We start from the raw sequence: 14,861 nt of genomic DNA, 5'->3' as shown, positions 1-14,861 counted from the left end.
GCAAAGAAAGAAAAGTAGAGATCGCAGTCAGATGCAGAAAATATGTCTGAAATGGTCATTATTATTTCATACAAATGCCTTTTCTTTGCTTGAAAAATTTAAGATGCAATGGCAGCACCATTGCTGTACATGTCAAAAGAAAGCCCAGGGACCGCAGATGATTTAAGTGGGAGAGGAGAGCATATGCAAAAACCACATGTGTAACAGCCATCAGTAAACAGTGAATATGCGGTAAACTTGGCAGAACACTGACATTTTTTAAAGTCCAGCCAGTCTGGTAAATAAAGAGAAGGCCCAACTAGCTCCTTTCTTATGTCAGACTGATGATGGGCCAAAGCGTGTGCACTACCATGAATAATATGAACCATAACAAAATGTCACAGCAACTTAAGGGTGCTGGTTTGGGTCCTTTATAGGGTCAGTTATGTCTTATTTTATTCACTTCTCAGTGTATTTAATGTTCTAGTGAGAAACACTGAATAAAACAAAATATAACATACGATCACAGGATAAATGGAAACCAAAATTGAAGTTCACAAACTCTAAATTCATCACTGCCATTCTCATTAAATGCATTCTGTCTCTGTGGTACAGCTTCTCACAGGAGCAGACTTTATTTTATAGACAGAGAACAGATCAGAAAACACAGAACAGGCAACTCCTAATTGTCCTGATTACTGAGCTTTTTATGTCATATTTCCCTGAGTTTCAGGCCAGGCCAAACAATCAATTTATTACAGTTATTTATTACAGTTTTGAGTGGGAACTGCACCAAAAAAAAAAAATAAGTTATTTAATACTAAGATTTCTAGTTAACATATTGATCAGACCCCAGTTTACATATTCACTACTGGTCATCTAATTCAAAGCACACACTTTAAATCATACATTATGCTAATAACAGAGTGATGTTTTTCTGAACAAGGAATTTCAACAAGCCTAAAAATTTCAGCATTGATGTTTGAAATCCCACTGCCTAATTACACACGCCTATTGGTGGGCCAAAGATGCAGCATCATTCAGTCAACGACCAATAAACAAATTTTTGGATATAGCTGTATTCTTTAGTCATTAGTTCACAGGCCGTGTGTACATAGAAATAAACAAGAAACCTTCTTCTTGCCTGTGTAGGATTCTAACAGTGGTGGTGCTTTGATCTGTGGTCCTTGATCTATTGGGCTCATGGTGTCATATCCCCCTGTGATGTGGTGGATTAATTAGATGGAACGGGTATTTATCCGTTAAAACCATAATACTAATTTACCCAATGCAATGTGGTGTCTCTGTGGGTGGCAGCAGTAGGTCCAACTTCTATTAAAAACACTTAGCCCTCACATCATCTGATAAGCGCCAACGCTGAATGGATCACAAATCAGCAGCAGCATTCAACAAAACAGGAATGCCAATTATTAACAAGAAGCAATTATATCAATATCAACAATAATGTATACCTGCTTGCTTCAGAGTGTGATCTGCACAATTTATTTTTGTATCAGATAAATTAAGGTGAAAATGTGTTTCATAACTTTACTCTTCATTTTAACAAAATCATGATGAAGATTTCCCTCAGTGCACCGTTTTCACAAATATGGTGAACGAGACTAAATGCAGAAGGATTGTATCCGCAAAAGATGAGAAAATTATGTGTGTGTGTTAGAGACACAGTAAATAAGTAAGTGAGCGAGTGAGTAGGAGAGCGAGAACAGTGACTGAGAAAGAGAGGGTAGGAGGTACCACTCTATTGGACATTAGTAAACTAGTCATAAAATGTAACATGTATGTAATGAAATTGCTGCAACAACTACGCTCCAGGGAAACACAAAGATTGAGCAAGAGGGAGAGAGAGAGAGACAGAGAATGAGGGCGCAAGGAACAGCGAGAGAGTGAGAGTGAGAGAGAGAGCGAGAGAGAGAGAGCATCTGCAAACAAGACCTGCCAAACCTTACAATAAAATATTTCCTTGGTTCTTTGTGTCCAAACCAAAGATAGTGTACATTGTCCATCCTTGTGTATGATTCTGGAGTGTCGGGCCCCCGGTTCCTACGTCTGAATGCAGCCCGTTCTTGTGCTCTGCTGTGTGAATGCTATCTCAGAGCAGCAGTGCCCAAAATGCTGCCTATTCCCACACCCAGCAAACATCACCAGGGGATAAGGAAAACACAATAGATAGAAAGTGTATTCTTTTCCAAAGGTTCCCAGCAGCATGTCGCTAACTGTTTCCGGCACCTTATCAAAGAACAAATGCCTTTGAATATGGGGAAACAAAGCATGGGGCTGCATTGTAGCGTGCTTCTTGACAGGAACAATCTGGCTTTCCCATCAGCCACTAGAGTAACCTCCTCCTAACATTCATGCTGACGGGGCCCTGCCAGGCACGTGCTATGAGCTGTTGTCTGTTAACACCACACTCACATAAACTGGCTTTCAACTTCAATTTGTGCTGGTCACAAAGCTTTTTCCAAAGCCTGTAACATCAAATCAGATCAAATTTATTTATATACCGCCAAATCATAACAAAGTGACATTAAGGCACTTTACACATTGAGCAGGTCTAGACATGCACATACACATAAGATAAGTATATTCTGTATTCTGTAACAATCACATAATCAATGTGGAGAATTTCAGGGGTTCTTTACTCCCCGCCTAAAGCTGTTATATCCAAAGCATTTTGATAGTTTATACAACTTTGACTCTCATCCATTTTTCACACCAACAGTGTGCGCTGTAGTTTTCTTACCTAGCCCCACAGTAGGGTACCATCTACTGGCTATCTGTGGTACTGGATACATAACCAACAGTCAACTCACCGATGTGTGTACAATGAGATCAGACCAGATTCTGAAGGTATTTTGTTTTGCTTTCAAGTATCAAGTACCAAGTATCAAGTACATATATATATATATATATATATATATATATATATATATATATATATATCGCATTTGTGTCATTAAGTGAAGTGTGCTTTTTATACAGTATTTGCTTGCATTGCAGCAAGTACTCTCTGTAATAGAATGGCTGAGTGAGAGAGTCAGTTGTATTATTTTGTAACTATGCCATCGCTGGAACAGAAAAAAAGAAGCTCACCACACTAACTCTCTTGTGCAACAGCACCAGGTTGCAAAAAATTATGAAAATACACAGCAAATGAGCACTCTTCAAAAATTTTTCCTCACGTTAGTAAAAAAAAATGCAAAAAGGATACTGCAATCGCAGTCATTATTATGTTATGATATAACGTGAAGAAATTCATTCCCTTTTCACTTTAACTGGAACATTGTCTCCGTGCAAGTATATATAAATAATTATAATATAAATAATAACAATAAATGTTGTATAATATAAACAAGTTTGGCTTCCGAAAATTACTGCCAACAAGAGGTTACTCCACTTTGTAAAGCCTGTTTTCACTTTCACCTATTTTGCTGAATATGGAACACATACTAATAACACTTGTGTTGTCTGTCTGTTGGATTGAGGAGGTGACAACCTGTTTCCAAAGCAGGGAAGGAGATGTCATCGGCACTAAAAGATAAATAGATCAGTGGAAGTGTCACAATCTTTCCTGGCTTATGACACACAGGCCAATGATAATTACTCACTAGATGACAGCGACTGTGAAAAAAAAAGAAAGAAAAAAAAAAAAGAAAAGTAGAAAACCTTGTATGGTGATTTTCAGAACTACATGGATTGCACATCAGATGATAAATGAAGCATTCCTACCACTAATTCATCATATTATTACTCATATATTACTCATATTACCGTCCCCTTGCTAAAAAATATAATACAAAAATTTTGTGAAATTAATTGAGCAATCAAAATCAAAATCTACTTTTAACTGATGTTGTCAATGTTTTCACAGCTTGAACATGATATGACACAGGTTTCTCATCATGTAAGATATTAGTGAGGGTTTCAGAGGAGAATGGCTGGGTGAGTAAGGTGGTGGTGGGGGGGCAAAACAAAACGACAATGCTGTTGCCAAAATAAACAAAAATAAAGAAAAATCAATAACCCCTCCGAAATCTGAAAGATCTCAGACTGTCTAAATCTGGCAAACTACTTGCAGTTATTAAATTGCACAACAGACCAGCAACCACCAGCCAATTATGCCTTTGAAGGAATAAAATCTCACTCTTGCTCATGATCACAAAAATATAAATATATTTTTTGTCAACTATTTATACAAGCTGCTCAGATTTGTTGATTTGTAAAGCAGAGTCATGAAAAATGCACTGACACTCTGCCATTGTACTGTTGTTGGTATCCAATGAGCCTCCGTGTGGGCTGCTCTGCATCCTCACTGCCCGGAGGCTGTTTTCCTAATCATATTAATGAGGGAGCGATGTTCCAACCTGTGCTGCAGAGCCGCTGCCTATGCTCAAGGAGCAGTCCTATTTACACTGTACCTATACTAATCTTACAGCCTTGATCAAGGAACAGAAAAATAAAACCCCTAAGGCCTCTATTGATCAACCTTGAGTCTTACTCTAACACCGTTGTGAGGGGCTGGTTAGCTATTACAAATGTTAGTGTGTTCAATGAATTATTTCATCAGAAAAAGAACACTGCATTAAGTATTTATTTTGAAGTAAACTATTTCAAAGGGGTGTCCATACTATATCATCCCTGTAGAGGTCTGGGTCCAACAGTGCAGCCTATTCTTTGTGTATATCTCCAGTCTCGCGCTGAGAGAGTGGAATCACAGTTAAGGAGGACATCAATAGCAGGAAGAGGCTACCACTATTTTTGGCTCTGAGGTGGGCTCCTCAATATAGCACTCTCAATCCTCAGACTGCGTGATCATATAATTTCAATCTCTGGAAAATCAACAGGCTTTCATTATTTATGTCATTCAAAAAAGCAGACGTGAAAATCCTGCATTTCAGCAAAAATTGTCTATAGGCTCCTGGACACACAGGCAAGCCGTCGCAAGGCAGCAAATTTGTATTTATGACCTACGAGTTCATTAACGTGAACCCTCAAATGGAAGCAAAACAAAGTTGAAAACATCAGAAAAACAATGGAGTGTATTTGTAGTAAATAATCAGTAATATAATTACCCGTAGAGACCTGCCTTCTCACTGATTTCCTAAATGTTTACTAATGGACTCTCTCACTCAGCCATTCTATTACAGAGAATTGTTGAGTGTTGCCCTGGAGGCTTATATCTCTCCCAGGGCCATGGGCCTGTTTAATGGATGACCCACTTGTTAGCTAATTGCCATGGTGTCCCTGAACACAAAGGAAATGTTAAATTATGTTATGTGGCTGTTAGATAATGAGCTGGAGCAGGCATAGTGCTCTGCTCTTTGCTTTGAGCGCAGTCCATACATAGAGAATTACTGTTAACACCTTAGAAAGGGAGGAGATTTTTTCCCTCCATTATTTTTCCACCCAGGAGCACATTTAAAAAGATTGCAGTTCGAACTCTAACATCCTCTTTTTTGCTTTTGTGGATCTATTTTTCATGTGAATTATGGGTTGTTTTTACATTTATTATGATTTTGTATTCGGAGCCATGGCAGCAATTTAAACAGAAAGAAAATCACACTATTTTATGTCAGTTATCTCTGTAATACACAAATACACCAAGGAGTTATCTGTTCTCTCACTTTTTTCTCTAAAACACAGAATCCAGGCCACATGTTGTGTTGTAAGTCACTGATGAAAGATGACTTTACCAACATCCGTGCTCCGACAGCGCGCAAATGTAAATGGTGACCTCGTAAAGAAGTGGGGTCATGCAAATCTTACAAGAGGACCTATCATACTGTCTGTAATGTCTCTACTCTCCAGTTAAACATCAGTAGAGAACCTTCCAAAGCAAGACAGGAGGGGGAGACCTGTATAAGTCTTAGACTTGCAATCCTCTAAACAAGAGGCAGACTGATTCAAACCAAATGGACAACCGGCTTGTTAGAAACCCCCTGCAAGCAAAAAAGAAAGTCTAGGAAAGGATTAATGCATCAAAGACACGACGTGCTGAGTTTTTTTTTTTTTTTTTTGGAGGGGGGTTCTGCTTGTTTTGCTTATAACTGATTACTAAAACATTTCTTTCTTCTACTTGACCTGCCACCTCTGCGGATCAAAATCTAAATTTTTCAGACAGACGAAAATCAGTCAGGGAGTCCTGTCTGAATATATTTCAGGATCCCTCAAGTACAAATATCCTCCTCACCTCTTGGACCTGAAGCCAGGAGTGGAGAGGCCAAGCCTGGCCAAAGAGTCTCTTTCACCCTCCTCTGAGGATTTGTTTTCACTGGAGGACGTGCTGGAACACAGTGCCATGTTTGAATTCTACTGGCACTTTTTTCAAATACTAGCCACAGCCAATTGGAATGGCCTGGCTGATGATTTTATTCAATATTTAACGTCCTAAGGCAGAGTCTCTGGCAGCCCAGGATGAACAGCCAGGACTATGTTGGGTAGGAAATGAAATAAATAACTAAACATGGCTTTCCTTAGATATCCTACAATTGAGACTTACTCTAACCCCAGAAATGACACTTTTTGAGCCCTTTTTCGTGCCCATGGTTTTGTTCCGGCTTTATCATCAGTATCAGCAGCCTGTGTTTATTCAACCCTCAATTACCAAAGGCTCAGCCGGCAGGCCTTTAATTGATTACTTTAATTGATTGGTTGGGGGGGCAACCATGGCTGAAAAGCAGTTTATCTTAATCAGTTGAGAGGAAATTTAGAGAGGGTCTTGATTTCCTCCAGCCGATCACCCCTGTGTGGTATGAAAGTGCATGTTGGGAGGAGGTGTGTAAAAATTGCTGGGGCAAGCATATAATATTAAAGACAGGGTGATAATTTACCAAACCTTTCTTCCCTTGATCCCAACAGTAAGAACAAACTTTCAGTCTCAGATGCTTTATCCTATCAAACCAACTGAAAAACGTGCACAGAAGCAAATTGTAAATCTTTTTCTATGGAGAAACTCACTTTTTGACTTTAACACCCTGTGATATGTTGATATCACATATTAAGCTATTAACAACCTATAACTGTATTTTTGTGCTCAGTTTCTCTGCTCATGACATTTGGTACATTTGGTATTTGCATAGATTTTTTTTCTACTGGCTTCTTTTAAATGTATAGGTTGAATAGTTTTTAATCATCAATTAATTAATAGCATTTCACCTATGGCACAAAGTAATTTGGATTGTAACAAAAGATTTTTCTTTCTGTTTTTTGAATTTTGCGGTGAACTTGCATATTTGCCCCTGAATATCAGAACATGATTACTCCTCTTTTTTTGCACAATACACCAAACTTCTATAAGGTACTGTACAAGTCTTTAATCGGTTTATAAATCTGAGTGCATGCTGCTTTAAAAAGTTTTAGTCTTGAGCTCACAGACGGTGCTTCTGGTCTTTTGTCCTCTGAGCAGTATGGACATTGTGTCAGCAGAAAAATATGAGCAGGTGGACTTGATTAATGCATATCATAAACAAATTGTTCATCTGACACCTTTTTCACCACTGTGTCTGAACATACAGTAGGCAAAGACTTGAGGAATATGCTGCAAAACAAACAACCTGTCAGTGACACCATGTTTACTGTTGAAAGGTTTGGAGTTGTGAAACAGCAAGGGATAAACTGGTGTCTCTCCTGTCTATGTGAGTGAATTAGATTTCTTTTTTTGCACCCCCCCACCCACATCAAGATAGTTTAAAAGAGGAGAAGCAATGGTTTATTATAGCCAAGAGTAAGGAACCTTTTGTGTATTAAAAATTGAAACGAAAGCCACTCATGTATTGTGCAAAAGCGATCTCAAAAGCTGTATGTCACATAATGTATGTTTTCATTTTATTTTCAAAGCTATAGGATTATAAATCATGTGTGCATGACATGCGACAAGAAGTCCATACTGTAAAGAGGACTGCTGAACTTCATGTACCTCAGTATACCTAGGAGAATATAAATGTGTTAGCACGAGTGGCACTTAGCTGAGGGAAGACATTTTTGAGCTATTCAGAATATTTACTTCAGATAACCTATAACTCTTTTGTGAATTCAATAAAAATATCAACCTTATCATAACACTAAAAGCCCATACCAATTCATTAGTGTGTGATGAATTACTAATGCAAAGGATTTTATTTTTTTTTTTTTTTGGGGGGGGGGGGGGGCATTGGAGAAAGACAATTCGGATAATGACAATAATGCTCTCCTGCAGCTGTAAAGATCCCTAATGGACATCATTTATTGCACTCAGGAAATGTGTATCTAATCTAACCCTTCCTACTCATGTATTTATCTGGGGAGCTATTTACAACTTTAACTTGTGTGAAATTATGACAACACTGACCTTTGCTATGTATGACCACTTTGACCTGTCTGGCTTCATTCATGTCTGCTTACTGTTTGCCCTTTGCCTGTTAGTAATTGGTCTCTGCTTGGCACTAATGACCAGTGGTAAGGAATGCTTTTCCCGTGTCTGTTCAGAGGATAATGACAAGAAGCCAAAATGACCTTGTCAGGGTGGGAGCAGCTTTCCTGCTTCTGAGAGAGGCCACTCCACCAGGCTCCCACTAGGCTCTGGTGTCTGTCAGCATCTCAAGATCCAGAAATGAAGTACCATAGCAGGCTAGCCAAGCATAACCAAGGGTCAACGGGAGCAGAGAATATGATGAGCTATCTTTCCCATGGTCTTTTGGTCACAGTGCCTTATTTCAAGGCCCTGGTCTAAAATTGATAAATACTAACACAAGTCAAAATGAACAGATAAAAATAAAAATGTTAAGAAAATCAAACAATAAAGACACATAAAGATAGGGACAAAGGCAAGCAGTAAAGTTTTTCATGATGAAATATGTCAATTGCTTCTTCCTGTGAATTGATCTATCTGAAAAATTGAGGAAAAAAGCCTATCCCAAGTTTTGAGAATCAAAAGTGACAAATGAAAACCCAAAGATGCTTCATTTATAACCGCATAAACCAATTTCTGATCTCCTGATAGAGGTCAACATGAATCTCAATCATACTCAAACTTCTGCTTACATGGATACTTAAGTCCAGAGGATAATTTAACAGGATTTTAGTTTTTAAATCAAGAACTCATTTTCTTAGTTTATTGCATTATAGCACATTTAAGGATCTCCACTTACAGACTAAGACTTAAATAAGTGACTCTAAAACAAAATATGCCCAGAGCTGCATTTGCTGCTCAGTTACGTAGCTGAGTTTGATCACTGCAACACTCGGTCAGATTATGAGCTTTGTGTAGAGCTCAGCCGCAGGGCTTTTGTTGGGCGTTATCACGCTCAAGGCCCCTTTAACTCCTGAGAGCATGTTAAAACTTTGTGTGTGTGTTGTGTGTATGTATGTAAGCACATTATATACTAGTGCGCTGTTTATGTGCTTGTTCATTTCCTTTGTAGGTTAGGTCGGAGAGTGACAAATATATATGTTTTCTATAGGATCTCTTACTTTACTCAGCAAATGGAATGACTGAGTGACAGAAATGTGAAAAGACATACATACAAACACTTTTCTTGTTATTCTCTCCCCTCTACCTCATTCCATTCTGTCACTCCATCTCTCTGCCACCGCTGTGGTACTCTTCCCAGATAAATGTTTCATTAGGCAGCCCCCATATCTTCTCCTGGCATAGCGTCCTCTAGATGTGTCCAAGAGATTATATGACACATCACTCAGTCACATTTACCTCAGACTGAACAGAGGCTCATCATCAACAGAACTGAGGCAGGAGGGGGAAAAACAGGGGAGAAGCATATTTTATTACCCAAAACTGACTGTCAAATAGTGTCTGCAGTCAAAGAATTATCAAAGGGTTTATCCTTTTCAGATGTGAACGTCTAAAGTGGGTCACACGCTACATTCACTGTAAAATCACAGTAAATATTCACAAGCTCATCATTATTTAATCATCCCCTAATGGAAAAGATCCCCACCCCAAATATGGACCCACCTCCAAACTTAATAATTCTCAAATATGTTAACAGCTGTAACTGTAAACTTCATGCAGTTAGTCTGCCTGTCCTGCCTTTCACCTCAGCAATTGTGCATTGAGTAATGGAAACTAATTGTCATCTATTTCATACTGTTTGTGTTTACATAACACAATTATCTTTTAACTATTCTATTCTATTTCATACCCTAACCCTTTAAAAGAACAGTTACCAAAGCTGCTTGAACATAAATTACTATTGTAATTTGTATAAATAAATAAAAATAACTGAGTACCTAGCTTTTTACTATGCATGATATCTTCTCTTCCTGATATGATTTTTTCTTTTCCTGTGTTCTGTTACCATCATTGCAATGTATGCTACATCACTTTGACAGAACAAGGAGCTGTATATACTTCTAAGTGCAGCTGGGGCATGCCACCCATGTAAGGTAATAATATATGCCTGCATAAAGATGAGTTGTGTTAACCGTATGAACCTTGGCTCTCTGTTAAGAGCCCTGCTGTTTAATCAGTGGTAAATTATAATGTCTTGCCTGCCATGGTCATTTGTCACCACGTATTGATGTCTGCTGGCAACAACGTAGGTAAGAACACGGCTGCTGTTCATGTTTTCATAGAAAAAAGGGCCGAACCACTGATTGCTTTGCTATCCTCTACACTTAAAAGTGCACGAGGACAGTAGGAGAAATATTAGTTAGCCCTGTTTACCACAGCAGCTATTGCCGTGCATACAACATATAGTAATACAACTCATCAGTTCACTGACATGCTGACGCATAACTTTATCAACATTTGGATTCTCTTCAACTGTCAGGACCTTGAAGCCAATCTGTCATCAGTTTATCAGATAAAGCTGCATGGGTTTTATTCATGCTTGCCTTCTCCAAAAGTACTGAATAATATTCTTTTCAATACACAGGTCTTTTTACTATACAGGTTTTTCTAAAGAATTCTATTTTCAAGTCAGGTTCTTAAATTTTAATGCACTGTAACTTCATTGCATTCAGAGTGAGATCAAAGTGTTCTGCTTCTCTGTTTGATGTATCCTCTATTTGAAGTTTTTTCCAAGAGTGTAAAACAAAAGTTTACATATTCTTGTCTTTGTGGGAGCAAGCTCTGCTGTACAATATATTGATCCTATATTCACAAAAAAGAGAAAGTAGAAAGACTCCGGGTTTTTGTATGAATCATGTTGTTGCATTGTCAATACAAGGCCAGCAGCCTATTGCTGGAAAGTGTGTTGGATCTGAACCGAAGTGAGGAAAAAGGAGAGAGTGAAATCCCAGTCAGGCTTGTTTGGCATCCATCTAAAAGAGGTGGAGGGGCCACGTGTGAACACGGTGACCAGCCCTGTCCTGATGGACAACCACACCCCAGGCAAAGTATCACCCACTGACAGTGACTGACAAATTGAAGAAGCAGTTTTGTAGCAATGCTGAATGGCCAGTTGGCACCACACAAGAGATGTGATTAGGAGCTGTCAAACCAACACGAGGTAGATGACAATAACATCACTCACAGCAAAAGAGCGGGCAAGACTACTGATGTGCATTCATTTACAAACTGGAATGTGTGTGTGTGTGTGTGTGTGTGTGTGTGTGTGTAGGGAGGTTCAGACTGTTCTTCCAAAAAAGGTAAACTGCACTTTGTTTTCTCTTAAATCGTGAAAATGCTGAATGCATGCTGTACTGTCAGAACACTGTGACTGAATTACTACCCCAATGTCACAATGTCAGCTTTTGTTGATCTCAGTCAGTCTATGTGTGGCATTTACTACTTTCAGTAAATAACTTGGCAGTAATTTGTAGCAGTAAAATGTCAAATGGTCATTAATCGTATATGACATAAATATGTCTTTAGCTACGAGTAGGCAATAGGATATTTTAATCTTGTCGCACTAGTATTTGAGGTCTCGGGCATGTAAGACATAGGCTGGGTGAATACAAAGAAAGTAGTTAAAGTTTCCCCAAAACGCTATCTCAAATTATTTTTCAGAATCAAATGTCCAGCAGAGTTCATTTTGCTTTGCTGTAGTTTTCCTCAACACAGCCACAGGCAGCAAGCAGATTAACTATAATTCATAAAGTGTTAAACTGTGCCAAGTAAAGCCAGCCCAGACCAGGCAGGGGCAGGTACAGTGGGAAAGAACTGACTTGTTCTCTGTGCTCAGATCTCACAAGGTAGGTGCAGATGAAGAAATCTCTGTTAACTGTTGCACCGGAACATGAAAAGAACCCAAAGCCCCAGATTACCGCACTCTTTGCTGACATATACTAATCTGCCACCTCTTCAAAAATGGAGCCAACACAAATTTTTCCCTTCGCATAATCAAAAAAATCTGAATTTTTTTCATTTCCAGGTATGTGTAAACACACTAGGACTTTGACTCCGGTGTTACAATCTTGGACAAGGGAAATAGAGAAAGAAATAAAAAAATTAAAAAGGAAAGTTTAGACACACTTTCCTATTCAAATGAATAGGAAAGTGTGTCCAAATGTTTGATTGGTAGTGTACGTTGACATTAGAAATATTTGCAGTGGAATATAACACTATAGTGCAATTAGTGCAGTAAGGTGCAACTGTTCATGAGGTTGTCAGTCGGCTTATGGGGAGATCTGGGAGACAGCCTGGGGGAAGAAACCGTTTTTAAGTCTGGTGGTTTTGGTGAACAGACCTCTGTAGCACCTACCAGATGGAAGCAGTCTGAACAGTTTGTATCCAGGGTGTGAGGGGTCTGACTCTGGACCTTTCAAGGGCAGGTCAGCCCCAGCGATCTTCTCTGCAGACCTTATAGTCTGTTGCAGTCTGTTGCTGTCCTGCTTGGTGGCCGATCCAAACCAGACAGACAGACTGGATGATGGTAGTGTAGAAGATGACCAGCAGCTGACACAGAAAGTACAACTTCTGCTGGGCCTTCCTCCTGACAGAGCCTATATGGGAGGTCCACTTCAGGTCCTGGGAGATTGTGGTTCCCGGGAACTTGAATGAGTCCACACACTGTACTGTTGAGGATTGTGAGGGAGGTAGAGTGGGTGGGTTCTTCCTGAAATCCACTGTCATCTCCACAGTCTTGAACGAATTTAGCTCCAGGTGATTCTGACCCACACCAGACGACCAGTTGGTCCACCGCCTGTAGGCAGGCTCATCACCATCCTGGATGAGGCCGATGACCGCTGTGTCGTCTGTACAGACGGGCCAACCGAGGTGTAGCCGTTGGTGTAGAGGGAGAAGAGCAGCGTGTGAAAGAACACACTCCAGGGGTACTGATGCTATGGATGTTGGAGAAGAAGCTACTGTACTTCATCTGCTGTCACCTGTCAGTGAGGAAGTTGTAAATCCCCTGACAGGTGGAGGCTGGCATTGTGAGCTGGGTGAGTTTGTCCTGGAGGATTCTCAGGATGATGGTGGGTTTCTGTTGAAAATCTGTGTGAAGATCGGGGTCAGCTGTTCAGCGCAGGTTCTCAGTCAGGAAAGGGACACACTGTCGGGTCCTGGAGCCTTCCTGTTCTTCTGCCTCTGAAAGAGTCGGCACACATCCTCAGTGCAGGTGGGGAGGCAGGGGCAGGGGGCTCAGGTACAACACAGCAGTTGAGTGTTGTATAAAAGCTGTTTTAAGAATTATTAGTCAATTATTGACAATAATTGACATTCAGAGCGTGTGTGTGTGCACATAAAATATATCTTATTGCCTTATACCTTATGCTTTGAGTTTAAGCTTTATAGAACAAGAATCAACATGATAAGCAGCGGGAAAGCTGTAACAAAAACCGCTGCAGAGCAGATAAACGTTTTATATTGGAGTTAAACTGTACATGATGCTACTGTTTAGCAGAAGAAATGGAGCACTGTATAGTTCACAGACTGTATGGTGTTATAACATCAGTTCCATGACCTGGATCCAATACAAATAGTCCCATACATGCTTGGCAGACTTCAGTGTGGGGACTTTGTTCACTGTTTCAGTTTCGTCAGATAAGTGGACACAAAAACCTGAATAAACAAAAAGATCGAGAGGGAGCCATGTTGGGGCTAAGAGGACAGGAGTTCAGTCCCAAAGACTGCTAAACTGACTGATGTCTCACGAGGGTCACTTAAGTGACATCTGTGTTTAGATCTAAGGAAGCAAAATCAGAAAATATGGTTATAATTGAAATGGCCAATTTGATGACCATGATACCTATGTACTTGAGCCATGTGCAAGGGAAATATAGAGAGCAGGTTTTCCTCAGATGACGTGTGCGTTCAATAGTCGCCTTAATTTTGTTCTTATTCAATGAAGCATAGGAATATATTTCATGTTTCCATGATCAGGGAATTTAGTATCTGCGTCCTCATAAATTTTCTTCAGCCCAAACATGCACATTCAGAAATTTAGACATTTCAAAGTTTATGTCAGGCTTTTCTGAGGATTAAGTGTTTGATTTTAATATAACTTGTACTTGTAATGTACGAGGGATTTGATATGAATATAGCTACATTTATTTTGCATCTATTTTATATTTTATTATACAGTTGTAATACCAATTCACACATCTCATGTATGTGCAGAACATGCAGAGTCTTTACTAAAGTCCCAATGCGGTTGTTTCCAGATATCAAACTGTGTAAATGTCTATAAGGTCTTGTGCTCCTTTCACTTGCAATTTGAAACAACATGGATACAAAAAAGGCACACACACACACACAAAACACAAAGACAAAAAAAGAAGGGGGGAAATGGAAATCTGTACTTTCTCACTGAGCAGCAGAAAAACAACATTGTTGAACCACATGCAAATGTGGGTATTATGAGCCATTCTTCCTTGTTCCTGCAATTCTGTACAGAAAGGTTCAGGATGATAACTCCTCCGTAATAATTAAGCTGATGGCCTATTGTATTGCAATTCAAATATGTGTATCATTTGGCGGTAGC

The sequence above is a fragment of the Echeneis naucrates genome, chromosome 3 (assembly GCF_900963305.1).
Source record: "Echeneis naucrates chromosome 3, fEcheNa1.1, whole genome shotgun sequence".
NCBI classification, from domain to species: Eukaryota; Metazoa; Chordata; class Actinopteri; order Carangiformes; family Echeneidae; genus Echeneis; species Echeneis naucrates.
Note: the sequence above shows the minus strand (reverse complement) of the source record.